Here is a 12,669-nt window from a genome sequence, read left to right on the forward strand (position 1 = left end):
TTTAATTACGGTAGCATGTATTATTTTTAAACTATAATGGCCGAAAACTGAAAAATAATGTTTTTCAATTTTTTTTCTTAATCTTCCTGTTAAAATGGATTTACTATAAAACCCCTTTGTCGCTGCGTCCAGCATTTTTTTCCCTGTGTCCCTGTTATTTGCCTACTGTGCATGTGCGCGGTAACGGACACGGACAGCTGGACAGGACCAGGGAGCGAGGCGGGCGAGCGAGGTGGGTGCGGGTGCGCGGTGGGCGCGTGCATGCGCACTGGCGGCAGCAAAAAAAAGACCTAGAGCCTGTTTTTAAACAGGCTTGGGTCTACTAGTGATAAAATAATTCTTAGCAAAATGTACCACCCAAAGAAAGCCTAAATGGTGGCAGAAAAAACAAGATATAGATCATTCCATTGTGTGATAAGTAGTGATAAAGTTATTGGCAAATGAATGGGAGGTGAATGTTGCTCAGATGCATAAGGTGAAACAACACTGAAGGCTGAAGTGGTTAAGTAGCTATAGGTGTCCCCAAGTATTAAGTAGCTAGAGGTGCCCCTGGCTGAAGGGAGAACTTGTCAGTGGAATGCAGAAAGCAGGGTGAGTAACCTCTCATTTACACTCTCATCAGGATTCTGTACAGGGAAGAAGAGAGGCACTCGGGGAGGGAGACGCCTTTCCATCATTAGGCGCCTGTAGGCACGTGCCTATAGAGCCTTATGGTAAATCTGGCCCTGCCAAGACTAAAAAATGAAAAATATACCTTATACTAGGGGCCCAATCCAATTCACTTTTTCTCCCAAGTTTTCTACTAGGAGATATTTTTTCATCTTCTGTTTAACTTTTCTGGACTCTGCGATTGAAACCGTACCAAATAGAAGGTGAAAAGTACTATCAAAATTATTCTGAGTACAGCAAAGTCAGGAACTCTGGCAACCGGAAGTCTTAACTAACCAGCATGCCTGAGGGGATAACGGAGACAGACTTTTTTTTTTTGGGGGGGGGGGAGGTTGTTGCCGGCATTAAAATACTCACCACTCTTCCAGCAATGCTTTATAGCTCCTGGCGGCTTTCCAGCCTCCGTGCACGGCTCCTGGTGTGTCACGTGATGTGCTGGGAGCCTTACACGGAGGATGCCGGAAAGCCGCCAGGAGCTACAGGCCATCGCCGGAGGCTCTGCGAGTATTTAATGCTGCACGGGGGCTAGGGGAGGGGTTGTGCTTATTAGGCCGTGAGTAACCAGCCAGCACATGTATCTGGCATCAGGTGATCCCCGGCGGTGCTGGATACTGTTTTCTTGCTTGTTGGTGGCTTAAAAGGCATTTAATTAGATGTGAAAATATCACAATGGAGAAAACTTAAGACAAAAAGTGAATTGGATCAGGCCCAATAATTTATTCACATTTCACCATGTTTAACGGCTTGCCGACCGCGTCACGCTGAAGGGCGTGGCCACGGCGGCAGCGCCAGGACTACCTGACGGCAATCAGTGTAAAGTCCTGGGGCTGCAGTTTGCAGGAGATTGGCCGCTCAGAGACTGTTAGACAGCGAAACGTCATCTAAATACCGTGTACAGCGCTGTGATCTACAGTGTGACACGGCTGTCCCCTCCTGAGTCTCGGCGGTGATCGTCTGTCATAGGCTGAAGCCTATGACAGCTGATCATGGGGGGAGGGAGGGAGGGGGGAATATCTAAATATAAAAAAAGGAAGATTTATTAAAAGAAAAAAATCTTAATAAACAAACAAACATTCGGGGGCGATCTGACCCCACCAACAGAGAGCTCTGTTAGTGGGGAGAAAAGGGGGGGGGGAATCACTTGTGTGCTGTGTTGTGCAGCCCTGCAGTGGCCCATTTTACAAAAAATGGCCTGGTCTTGGGGGGGGGGGGGGGGGTAAAGCCCGTGGTCCTGCAGAGGTTAACACAGGACTCGACTTACACACAAGTAGGGGACACAAATGTTTGCACACTTCAGCATGAAAAATATATGCAGAATTTTATTTTTAGATTTATAGTGAACATCAAGGGGGAAGCTATAAGTTACATATTAGGTACTTAATGGGATCACCATAAACATCCAGACTTTTTTGATTTTGGTGAACTACTACATAAACGACATTGCCTAGAGTGTCCACAGGGATCGCTCTGCTCGGCAATTCAGTGTCTTATCCTAGTGCAGCTGGTGTAAGTGGTTTTCTATGGCAAATTTTCTACATTTTGTAATGAGTTTTTGGGAAATGGTTAGCTATGTTGTGTGTTGGTGGTTCTGTTCCAAACTCACGTTGCTATTATTGCCGCTGAATATTAAACACATTTTCAAATTTAAAGGACTACTTCAAATTTTCAAGTTTAGAGGATTACTTCAAAATGTTGTTGCTTTGCTTGAAAGTGACCCTTTCTTTCACTTTCTCCTCAGTCCTCACACATGTCACATGATATCAGTGGCGCAACTAAGGAGTTTGGGGCCCCACTACAAGTTTTACATGGGGCCCCAAGTGGTTTATAGATGTGAAGCCCCAAAACCTAACAAGGACATCTGCAGTGTCAGAGAGGTGCATTTAGAGTAAAGAAACACTTTAAGGATTTCTACCATTTAATACACACATAGTGGTGTTAATTATCAGCAGAACAGGAGGGCTCTCAGGTCCACGGGCCCCGGAGCAGTCACAACATCTGCATCCCTTGTTGCTACTCCACTGGATAACATCATCACTGCAGTGACCACTCCCCTCTTTAGAGGAAACATTTTAATATGTATTTGAGCCCTAATTCCAGGGACGTCACTAGCCCCAAAAATCAGTGGCACGTGCCCCGGATCTATTCTGAGGTGCCCTGAATGTCCCCCCAGCTGTAGTGCTTCAATGACGGGCATGCTGAGAGCTGTGGTGCATCAATCGGGGGTATGCTAAGTGCTGTGGTGCCTCTATGTGGGCATACTGGGTGCTGTGGTGCCATGCTGGTCGCTGTGATGCCTTTATGGGTGCATGCAGGAAGCTGTGATTCTACTATGGGGGCATGCTGCTCAATGGGAGGCCCTTGGGAGCATGGGAGGATGTCCACTAGAAGGTCAGGGAATGCTATGGGGGGGGGAACTGTCAGATAACCTGGCAGCAAGCCAGCCCGCCCAGCAGAAAGCCAGTACTGTCAGCTCAGAAGCCAGGTAACTCTGCCTAGTAATGTTGAAATGACGCTACCTATTTATGGGATATGCTGCATTATTGGGGGTGATTTTTGTATTAATGGAGAGGGGGCTTCATCCAACATTTTGCTGGGCAGGCCTACTTAGACCGCTGTTAAGTTCATGTAAATTTGGCTCCACCTATGACCACACCCACATTCTGGTGCGTGGCCACACCCATTTTACATCTGGAGTGCCTAAAAGTGCCCCGGATCTCTTAGGATCCTAGCAACACCCATGCATACTTCGATTTGGATTTTAAAACCAATCATAGATAACAGTGATGAGCGAAAATGCAAATATTCTTTTCACCGAATTTTTGCCGAAAAAAGCACGAATTTCTGTTCGACAGGCGAATTTTCGATCCAATATTTTTGCGTTAATTTTCGCCTTATGCCCGTTATTTTCGCGTTAAATACATAGTTTCTTGCGTACGTATTTCCACATAGTCATAGTACCGCTATGCGAAGCTTCACCTGCTACGCGTAGTTGACGCATGTATTGCGAAGTGAACTACGCGTGCGGTAACTGCGTTGATACGGATCATTGCGCATGCACAGGAATATTATTGCCTTTCTATACGTATACAATTCCGCATTGTAAGGTGGAATGTATGCGGATTATTGCGGAAATTTTTCCGCATAAGGGCATAAGCGTCCGCATACAGCAAAGTTTCTTTGATTTTCGCTGCTGGTCGAACACGCAAATATTTCTGAAGATTTTCGCGAAAATTTGCAGAATTCGAAAACTGGATTTTCGATGTGAAAATTCGCAAGCAACACTGATAAAAACTATTAAAATGTGCATACATTTTTTTGGACCGCTCTAGTATATTCCCTCCCCCCACCCCCACCCCCTGTAAGGATGCGTTTTGATCCAAAATTCAGATCGCTCTCATTTTGCTGATCACCTCAGCACCGCGACTAACATACAAATCGCGGTGCTCTTTTTCCACTAGTGCAAATTGATTTTCTCTGAATTACAATCACTAGCCTGCTACATATTTGGTGCCTTTGAACCAAATGGGATTTCCCCTGCGATCAGTAATGGAAAAGGGCCCTAAGAAACACAAAGTCGTCTACAGCTCTGATGAGCTCTCTCGTCACATGGTCATCTGGACAGCCATTGTAGAAGTAATGGGCAGGGGTCATTGGATTTATATGGATTGAGGCAGTAATTGGAATACTTATGGTGCCCATAAATGGTACAATTTTTTTCAATTTTTACGATCAGAGAAATTCCGTTATTCCATTTGGCCAAATAGTTTTTAAAATTCTCTTCAAGGTACCATACTCGAACATTCAATTTTTCTGAAAATCGGAGAAAAACGATCGAACATGAAGAAATAGTTGGTTTATCGTCTAATAGTATTTTTATACAACCTATCACATACTATATAATTTCACATTCACCCAGATTTTTTCAACATGTCCGATCAGATTTTTATAAAAAAAAGTAATTGTTTATTTTTTCTCAACTGAAAAAAAGATTTTCTATTTTTACTCTATTTGATAGTTTTGGTCGAGTAAATGGGAAAGTCAAATGTTTTAATTGTACCGTGTATGAGCACAATTAGATATAAAGTTTCTGTTTTACAGGCCTTAGCTGATTCAGTGTAGTCACGGACTGTACATTACCATGGCCACTCATGAGCGGAGGGAATTTTTGTACGCCGCCAGACGGAAAGAGCACCAGAGGTAAGATGGCTTCAGTGACACCGTGCTTGCAATATTTATAGCTGTCCTGAATGGAATAGTTTTTCTCTGTCAGTGAAACTTTAAATACAATTTGAAGTTAAACTACATTTTAAAGTTCTGAACTCTGCTTTATAAGTTTGTGAAAAGTCAGAATAAAAATGCTAAGTGAGTGAACAGAGATAACTGTAAGGGGGACACAGTGCCTAACAGAATCAGAATCATTTATTTCGCCAAGTACAAAGTTGTACCCGGAATTGTTTTTTGTACCCGGAATTGGTTTTGGCTTATACAGGTTCTAGAAGGATAGGGGGAAAGTGTCCGAATGCCAAGAGCCGATGCTGACATACTACGGCGCCACCAGTCGCGCTTGGCAATCATCTGTTATCCCTAAGGAGACATTGAGGAAAGGGGAGGAGGGGGGGGGGGGGGAGTCGAAGGTTCAGTGGTGCCTAACCCAAAGACCCCACAAAATTATAATTCTCAAAACGAATGTAAAAATGATATATAAAAAAAGTAGAGTTAAATTTCAAATTAAAAAATTAACGAAATTAATGGTGCTTCAGGCTGCGTCACGGGAGGTCCGGCACTGTGCACTATATAAATGTTATTTGTCTTGTACCCGGAAATTTGATCAAGTTGCATGTAATCACACAATGTGGGGTGGCCTTTTACTTGTATTGTGGGAATGTGATAAGATTAGACCATTCTGGAACCAGACAATGGTGGGCAGGTCCCAAGTGACCCAACTTTTTGCCTTCTGCATCATGATGATTGGTGGTACAAAAGATTGCTTGTCCCGCACTTCCTGAACCCATTGTCATTATCCGGAAACTGAAGGCCAAAATGGCCCCATTCATTAAGTAGCTAGTAAAAGAAATCAACTTTGTGCACGGAATGAAGACACTCACATTATCCTAACCAGATAGGCATGAGAAATATTGAACTTTATGGATGGGCTGGTTGACATACAAAGAAATACTCGAGTATGATGGCCTCATACACAACAGAGGCAAAGAGATAGACCTCGAAAAGTAGAAAGGACTAGAAAGGACCCTTGGCTGTATCTTACTATGATGAATTTCCTTTCGTAATGGGGGCCAGAAAAACCTCAGCAGCACCCCTGGCTAGGGCTGGCTCTGTTAGATTCACACGTTATTTCTCTGTGCCCACAGACTATCATAACCAAAGCCACTTTTGCACCAGACAAATGCCCAGAACTGCCCCAGATCTTCTAGGATGCTAGCACTGCTCCTGGGTATAAACATTTATATTTATATAATATTTTAGATGAATTGACATTTCACCTGTCAACAAAAAGCAGAACTATATCAGGTTTTAGTTAATGTGATTTCATATAGATCAGTATTTAAAGGAATTCTATCAAACCAAGTGTTCTAAAATGACATGTACAAATAATGTCTAAGTAACTGTTAAACATTCTCCTACTTTTCATGTTAAATATCAGAGGCAAAAACTTTAATTCATTGTGTGTAGGATTTAGCTCTATTGGAAAAAAATGATTCTCAAAAGGGGTACCTGCTTAAATGCACAGCCAGTTTGTTGTTTGCTTGTTTTTTGTTTTGTTTTGTTTTTGTTTTGTTTTTTTTTTGGGGGGGGGGGGGGGGGGGGTTGCATATTAGACTACAGAGTATTTTTCTCTGAAAGCAAAAAAAAAAAAGTATGAAAAGCTGTGGTGTCACCGACAGTTAAAAATGTTTATAACAAGTTACATTTCCTCTGCTCTCTTCAGACACTTCAGTCAGAGACACGGGGCACAGGACACAGGCAGCTGCTGAGAGATGTCTCTCACACACAGGGTTAACAGATGCACTGTGAGGGAATTCCCCCTCCCCTTATGGTTCCCTCTGCCTTCAGATTTGAGCAGACTTGGTGTCAGATAAGAGTGAAAGGAATTTGATACAGCAAACAAAAGAGATAAGCAAGTGAAATGTGTACACCATTATTTACCAGCACTTCAGGAACTCTCTCGATCCCAGGTTAAAAAACATGTTAATCGATAGTGCTCCTTTAAAATGGAACACTTAAAGGGACTCCAAGCAGTGCCTGGGGGTATGCCTTTAAGCATTCCCACAACTAATTAATTATATCCTCACACCTACCGGCATGATGTTTGTAATTATATCCCCCTGGGTTCCTTGTATTTCATTGCATTGCACTGAATGGAGCTGCCAACACTGGAGAAAGTGTCGTCCTGCATAATACAATGCTGAATAAGGAATCCAAGACGGCGACTGCGATTTCGATCGTTAAAATAACGAAAATTAAAAGGTGTAGGGTGGCGATTTATATATCATTGGAAAGATGAGAAAGAGAGCTTCAAAATGGTATGCATCTTTCCATAGTGCTTGGAGTCCCTTTAAAAATGTTGGTTTGCTCAGATGCTCAATAACTGGCTAGAATATTTGCAAAAAAACATCCTGAGATAAGGAAGATGTGTTCTCACTGAGGTAGAGCAGATGTAAAACTCATCCTTCATTTCCACTAGTTTTACCCTTTAAAATACGCCTCCCACATCTGAAATCAATAATTGAATCATTAGTAAAGCTTCCCCGACGGTTAAAAGGACTCCTACTTTCTTGCAAACAATCTTTTTTACTCTTGATATGTGCCATCATTTTGACGCCTCCTGCGTTTGTTTTTTTAATCATACGTAAAACATTTTGCCCGCTTTTTTCCTATCACTAGTCCTGTTCCCTAGCAATAATGGATATTGCAGCAGGTCCACAGTAACTTACTAAACAAGCACTGTTTATCTAAAAAGCTGTATCTTTTCAAGTATTAACCTACTTATATAGCTTTTTATGCACAACACCTTAAAAGCATGAAGCGAGAGTTATATGGTGGCTGCCATATTTATTTACTTTTAGGCTACTTACACACCAAGACGTTGCGTTTTAGGGGACGTTATGGTCGCATAACGTGCCCCTAACGCAACGTATGGTGGTGTTGAAGTTGGACGTCAGATTGAGCTGCTTTATACAGCTCTCAAAGCAGCCGCTCCAGGTTAGTAATAGGAAGTCCGGATCTTTTTAAAGATTCGGATCATTTGAATCGGGTCATTGAAAAGATCCGGATCTTTGAACCGAATCATTTTAATCATTTTACTAGGGAAGCAGACTGGGTGAAATGACTAGCAGGACAGGACTTTCCCTGCACTGTGAAGTTGTGTGGTGAGGAGCTCCCAGAGGTCTGCTGGTGGATTTGCTTGTAGCTGACTTTGCTGTTTCCTCTTGGGCTTGTGGTGAACTTGAGGTCCCTGCTTCAGGCCTTGGGCCTAGCAGGGGCCTTGCCTATTCCAACCAGTCGCTCCAGGCATGGAGCGGCCGGCTCATACCCCCCCTATCACTTCACCTTACCTGGGGGGAGGAGAGATGAGCGCTGATAAGGTGGTGGCCTGGTTCCAGGAGGTGAAGGAGCTCTCTGAAAGCCTGAGGGAGCTGGAAAAGAACTTTAAAAGCATCAGGTACAGATATGGGCTCAGCTGGAAGCCAGAGCTCCTAAAGACTGATTCAATTTTAATATGCTTGAAAGCTGAAATTAAAGACAAGAAGAGAAGGCTGGCCTATCTGGAAAGTATTGGTGGTCCCCTGTCTGAACAGACAACGCACAAAAAGCGGTTTAAAAAAATGCTGCAGCCGATATCGGATCTGGAATCTGATGATGATACAACGGATAAATACGCCATAGTGGAGAGTGACAGTACATCCAAAGAGGCCACCCCATGGGTGAAAACCATGCAGCCCGAGGGGAGTGTGACTACCATCAAAGGTGAGGATGAACAAGTACCCAGCCCTGTGGTGGATGCCTGGGAGGGTGCTGGGGGTACCTGTGCTGCTGCCCCTGCTGCCGGGGGTCTGGGTGGTATAAGTGCTGCCGGGGCCTTTGGTGAGGCTGGGGGTAGTGGTGCGGGTGCCTCTGGTGCCCAAACTGTGGTTGCTGTGCCCCCCCCCCCCTCTGAGTCACCTGGAGGTGGTGGTGTGGCTGGGGCTGTAATGGCCTCCCCGGGCACCCGCATGGATTCCCCCCCTGGTGGAACTTTAGGGCCCGCATTGGGGGCATTACCTGTGGCTCCTGCGGGGTCTGGGGTGAAGCCGGGGGTGGAGAAGTGCACCCGGGGCTCAGGGGAAAGCCCACCTGTTGTCATTGCTGGTTCCCAAGATGGCGCCGAGGTCCGGAGTGGCGTGGGAGAGACGCCAAGGCAACTTCCGTTACAGCAGCCGGATGTGACGCACGCTGACATCAGTACGTGTGCGCCGTCAGCAAGCGGAAAATTTAATATGGATGACGCGGCCGTTAGTACGTGTGCACCGCTACCAAACAGTGATGTGAATGCGGATGATGCGCCCATTGATACGCATGTGCCGTCATCAAGCGGAGAAGTAAACATGGAGGACGCGGCCATTGTTACGCATGCGCCAGTGCCAGGCGGAAGTCCAATCCATGATTATGCGCCCATTGTTCCGCAAGACGAAAATCCGGGTGAGGATGCAGCTGCGCATGCACAGTCACCAGATGGCATTTCTGATGAGGGGAAAGCTGCTGTTAATGCGCATGCCTGGGCTAGACACGGAGATCCGCAACTGGAGGAGGAATCTGAGGAGAAGAGAGAGGAGGAACATGCAAATACGAAGGAGGGGTTACTGGATGATATAGAAAGCATGGAGATAGGTGAGAATGCCACTCAGGAGTCTCCTAAAAACCCAGAAGAGGGGAAATTTGTAAGGAAGGTCCAAGTAGCTGGACAAGCGAGCCAGGGAATATCTGAAGAGGAATTCTTTAAGGGGGACTCTGCAGAAGACGAAAAGGTGGACTCTCTTGGATGTTTGACTCCACCTGTTGGTGATCTTGAACAACTGGCTCAAGAATTCTTTCCTGAGGACAACAGTGAGGAAAGTCGAGGACCTCTGGAGGCTGAGTCCGGAACTGTCCATAGTGGTGAGAACATTTCTTCCTTACCTTTTGAAGAAAAAAAGAGTTAAGAAAGGGAGGAATAAAATTAGCAAATATGTAAAACTGCCTCTTGGCGACATAGGTGATGCTGACGAGCAACTTGTAGTTGAGGAAACTGATCAGGAAAATAATGTATGTACTCCTGAGGGTAGTAGTGTTCAAATGGAGAAAGGGTCTTTGGTGCAGATGGAGGAGGGTGGTGAGATACTGCTGGTCCAGAAAGGAGGCTTAATTAGAAGACCACAGAATTCCATGTTAGACACACTTTTTGAGAGGAATTTAATCTCCTGTTCTGAGTCAGACAGTGATTTGAGTGAGGGGGAGAGGGAGAAAAGGAGAAAGAAAAGAAAGAAAAAGAAAAGGCAAAAGAAAAAACATCTAGAACCGCCACCAGTGATCCAGGGTGATTTGGTTATGGAGTTTCATACTGCAGATTTGATTGTTCGCTTGGAAAAAAGCGCTTAATTGTAATTGATGCCCATATTAATGAAGCGGTGATTCAGGAGGTGGAACCAGGGGGAGATTACTCGGGCTTACATCTGGTAGGCATGGGTAACCCCGATTGTGGTCGCCAGATAGAGTTCAGGGCAGGTGGAAGGAAAATGTTGGTGGAGAACGAGATGTTCAAAAGCTTTGACTTTCAGGGCAAACAGACTTTTCTGGCGACCATTTTCGGGTTGGGCCCTAATGCCCCCAGGTATGAGCCCCCTCCTCCCCCTGCTTCCACCTCTGATGTGGTTGAGGAGGTGCCTGACAAAGGGGTCGAGGCAGGTACAGAGGCAACTGGAGGTGATGAGATGGAGCCTCCGGAATTGGAGAGTGTAATGAGGGTTGGTTTCCCGGAGCTTGGCCCTGCTGCAAGACCGGGGGCCCTTGACTCTATGGCGGCTCCAGCCAGGGGTACTTCCTCTGCCAAACCTATTTCCTATTCCAGAGCGGTAAGGAGTGCTGCTTCAGGGAGGAGAGTCCCGGCTCCCCTGGAGACAGAATCGGAGGCCTACACCCCAGGTCGACGAAATGTCGTACGACTTAAATGGGAGCATGCCTCTGCAATTCCCACAAAAAGGGAGTTTGTTGGCTATTTGTTCGACCTGGGGTTTAGGCCTGCTGACCTATTTGCGATTTTGGCTCCAGGGGACCCACCACCATACTATGATGTGTCCTTCCTTTCACAACAGGGGATGGAGGCCTTTCTAGAAAAGAGATTAGGAGAATCTTTAAACGGTCAATGGCATGGTTTCACTGTTGTTCCCATCTCTAGACAGTCTTTGGAAAGGAAGGCACATATAGTGGTCCAAAACGAGAGCATCCCGGTACGTGATCTCATGACCTGGGTCCAGCACTACGCGGACCTCATGTCTCCGCCCCACAGGGTCCTGGATGACCTGGCCTGGATGACCTGGGAATCTGGTGGGGGGAATATGAAGTGGCGATCAAACTCCGCATTAAGGAGGGGGTCGTCACCCATATTCCCCGTTCCGCCCTTATAGGGCGGGACAAAGTAGTCACGTTCTATCCCGGTCAGCCCAGGACCTGCAACAAGTGTGGTAAGCGGGGACATCTGGCCGGCGGGTGCCCAGATCCGAGGTGCAGCCGGTGCCAGGAGTTCGGGCACTCTGCATCAGCGTGCAAACGCATCAAGTGCAATTTTTGTTTTGAATATGGACATCCCTACACAGCGTGCCCGGTCTCCTGGAACACAATGCCCTCGGATCTAAAGAGGGCCATGTTGGCCCGTATGGAGGAGGGGCAGGACGTTTCAACGTCAAATCCTAATGTGTCTACCCAGTCCATGTCAATCCTTGATGTATTAGATCGTGCTGTTGACCCGTCCTCTGTTGCCCCTTCCTCTGTCCCTTCTCCAGCCAGCGTGGCCCTTGTAGGGCAATCTGGACCCGGGTCATTAGCTTACGTACGGGATGCTGCTCGTGGTGGAGACTCTCCTCCCAAGGAGCAGCGAGCCAGGCCTACTAGGTCTGGAGGGGATAGGAGAGGTGGAGGGACTGAGCCCCCCTCCCCCGCTTCGGGAGATCCCCAAACCAACTTTCCTATTCCGCAGCCCCGGAGGAGAAATCCTCCTAGAGCTGCTTTTTCTTCCTTTCCAGCTGACCCCCTCCCTCCCCCTCCTATTCTCCCCTCCCCTGACCCTCCCCCTCTTTCTCCTACTCCCCCTCCCCTTGTCCTTCCCCTGCCTCCTCCTGCTCCCCCTTTCTCTCCTCCTGTTGACGGTGGGGCTATCTCCCTTCCTGTCAACCCAACTTCAGGTGCTTTTGGTTTTTCGCCTCCCGAGCCGACGAGTGCTTCCTCTGCCCCTTGCAGAAGGGAGCACCTGTCGGCAGAGGAGAGAGAGTACCTAGAACAAAGGTTTAAGACTAAGAAAAAGAAAAACACTGGTCCCTTTCTCGGTCCTTCCTTGAAGAGAAGAGACAGACTTTGAGACAGGCTGTTGAACAGAGGAGGCAAGAGAGTAAAGACCTAAAACTCTCAAATAGATTTGGTGTTTTGGCTACCGCTCCCCTTTCTTCGGAAGAGGAGGAGATGGTGGTCGAGACTCCTGAAGTTGTCTGAGGGGGCATTGTCCCATGTGTTTATTTTCTTTTTGTTAATGTTGTTCTTTGCTTTAGTTTTTGTCTTTCGTCAAAAGGAGTATAAAGGGAAACCTTAATTATTCTGATGGCGGTTCCCCCACTACTTATGTTGGCAACAATCAATGTTGCCAGCACCAAAATGACCAGGGCTCGAAAATTGGCTTTCTCGATTTTGGCTGCCCATGAGGCTGATGTTTTTTTCCTGCAGGAGACCAGGCTCACCTCTGTGGCTGACCTCTGGTTA

At 46.3% G+C, this 12,669-nt stretch overlaps 1 protein-coding gene across 1 annotated transcript in view; it reads left to right on the forward strand.

Moving 5' to 3' along the window:
- The first annotated feature begins 4,843 nt into the window (after positions 1–4,843).
- Positions 4,844–12,669, forward strand: part of EFTUD2 (elongation factor Tu GTP binding domain containing 2) — a 179,410-nt gene continuing 171,584 nt past the window's right edge. Inside the window, exon 1 of the mRNA XM_068263300.1 lies at positions 4,844–4,866. The gene's annotated coding sequence lies outside the window, so the exon portion shown is untranslated. The remainder of the gene's footprint in view (positions 4,867–12,669) is intronic.

This window comes from Hyperolius riggenbachi, chromosome 12 (assembly GCF_040937935.1).
Source record: "Hyperolius riggenbachi isolate aHypRig1 chromosome 12, aHypRig1.pri, whole genome shotgun sequence".
Taxonomy (NCBI): domain Eukaryota; kingdom Metazoa; phylum Chordata; class Amphibia; order Anura; family Hyperoliidae; genus Hyperolius; species Hyperolius riggenbachi.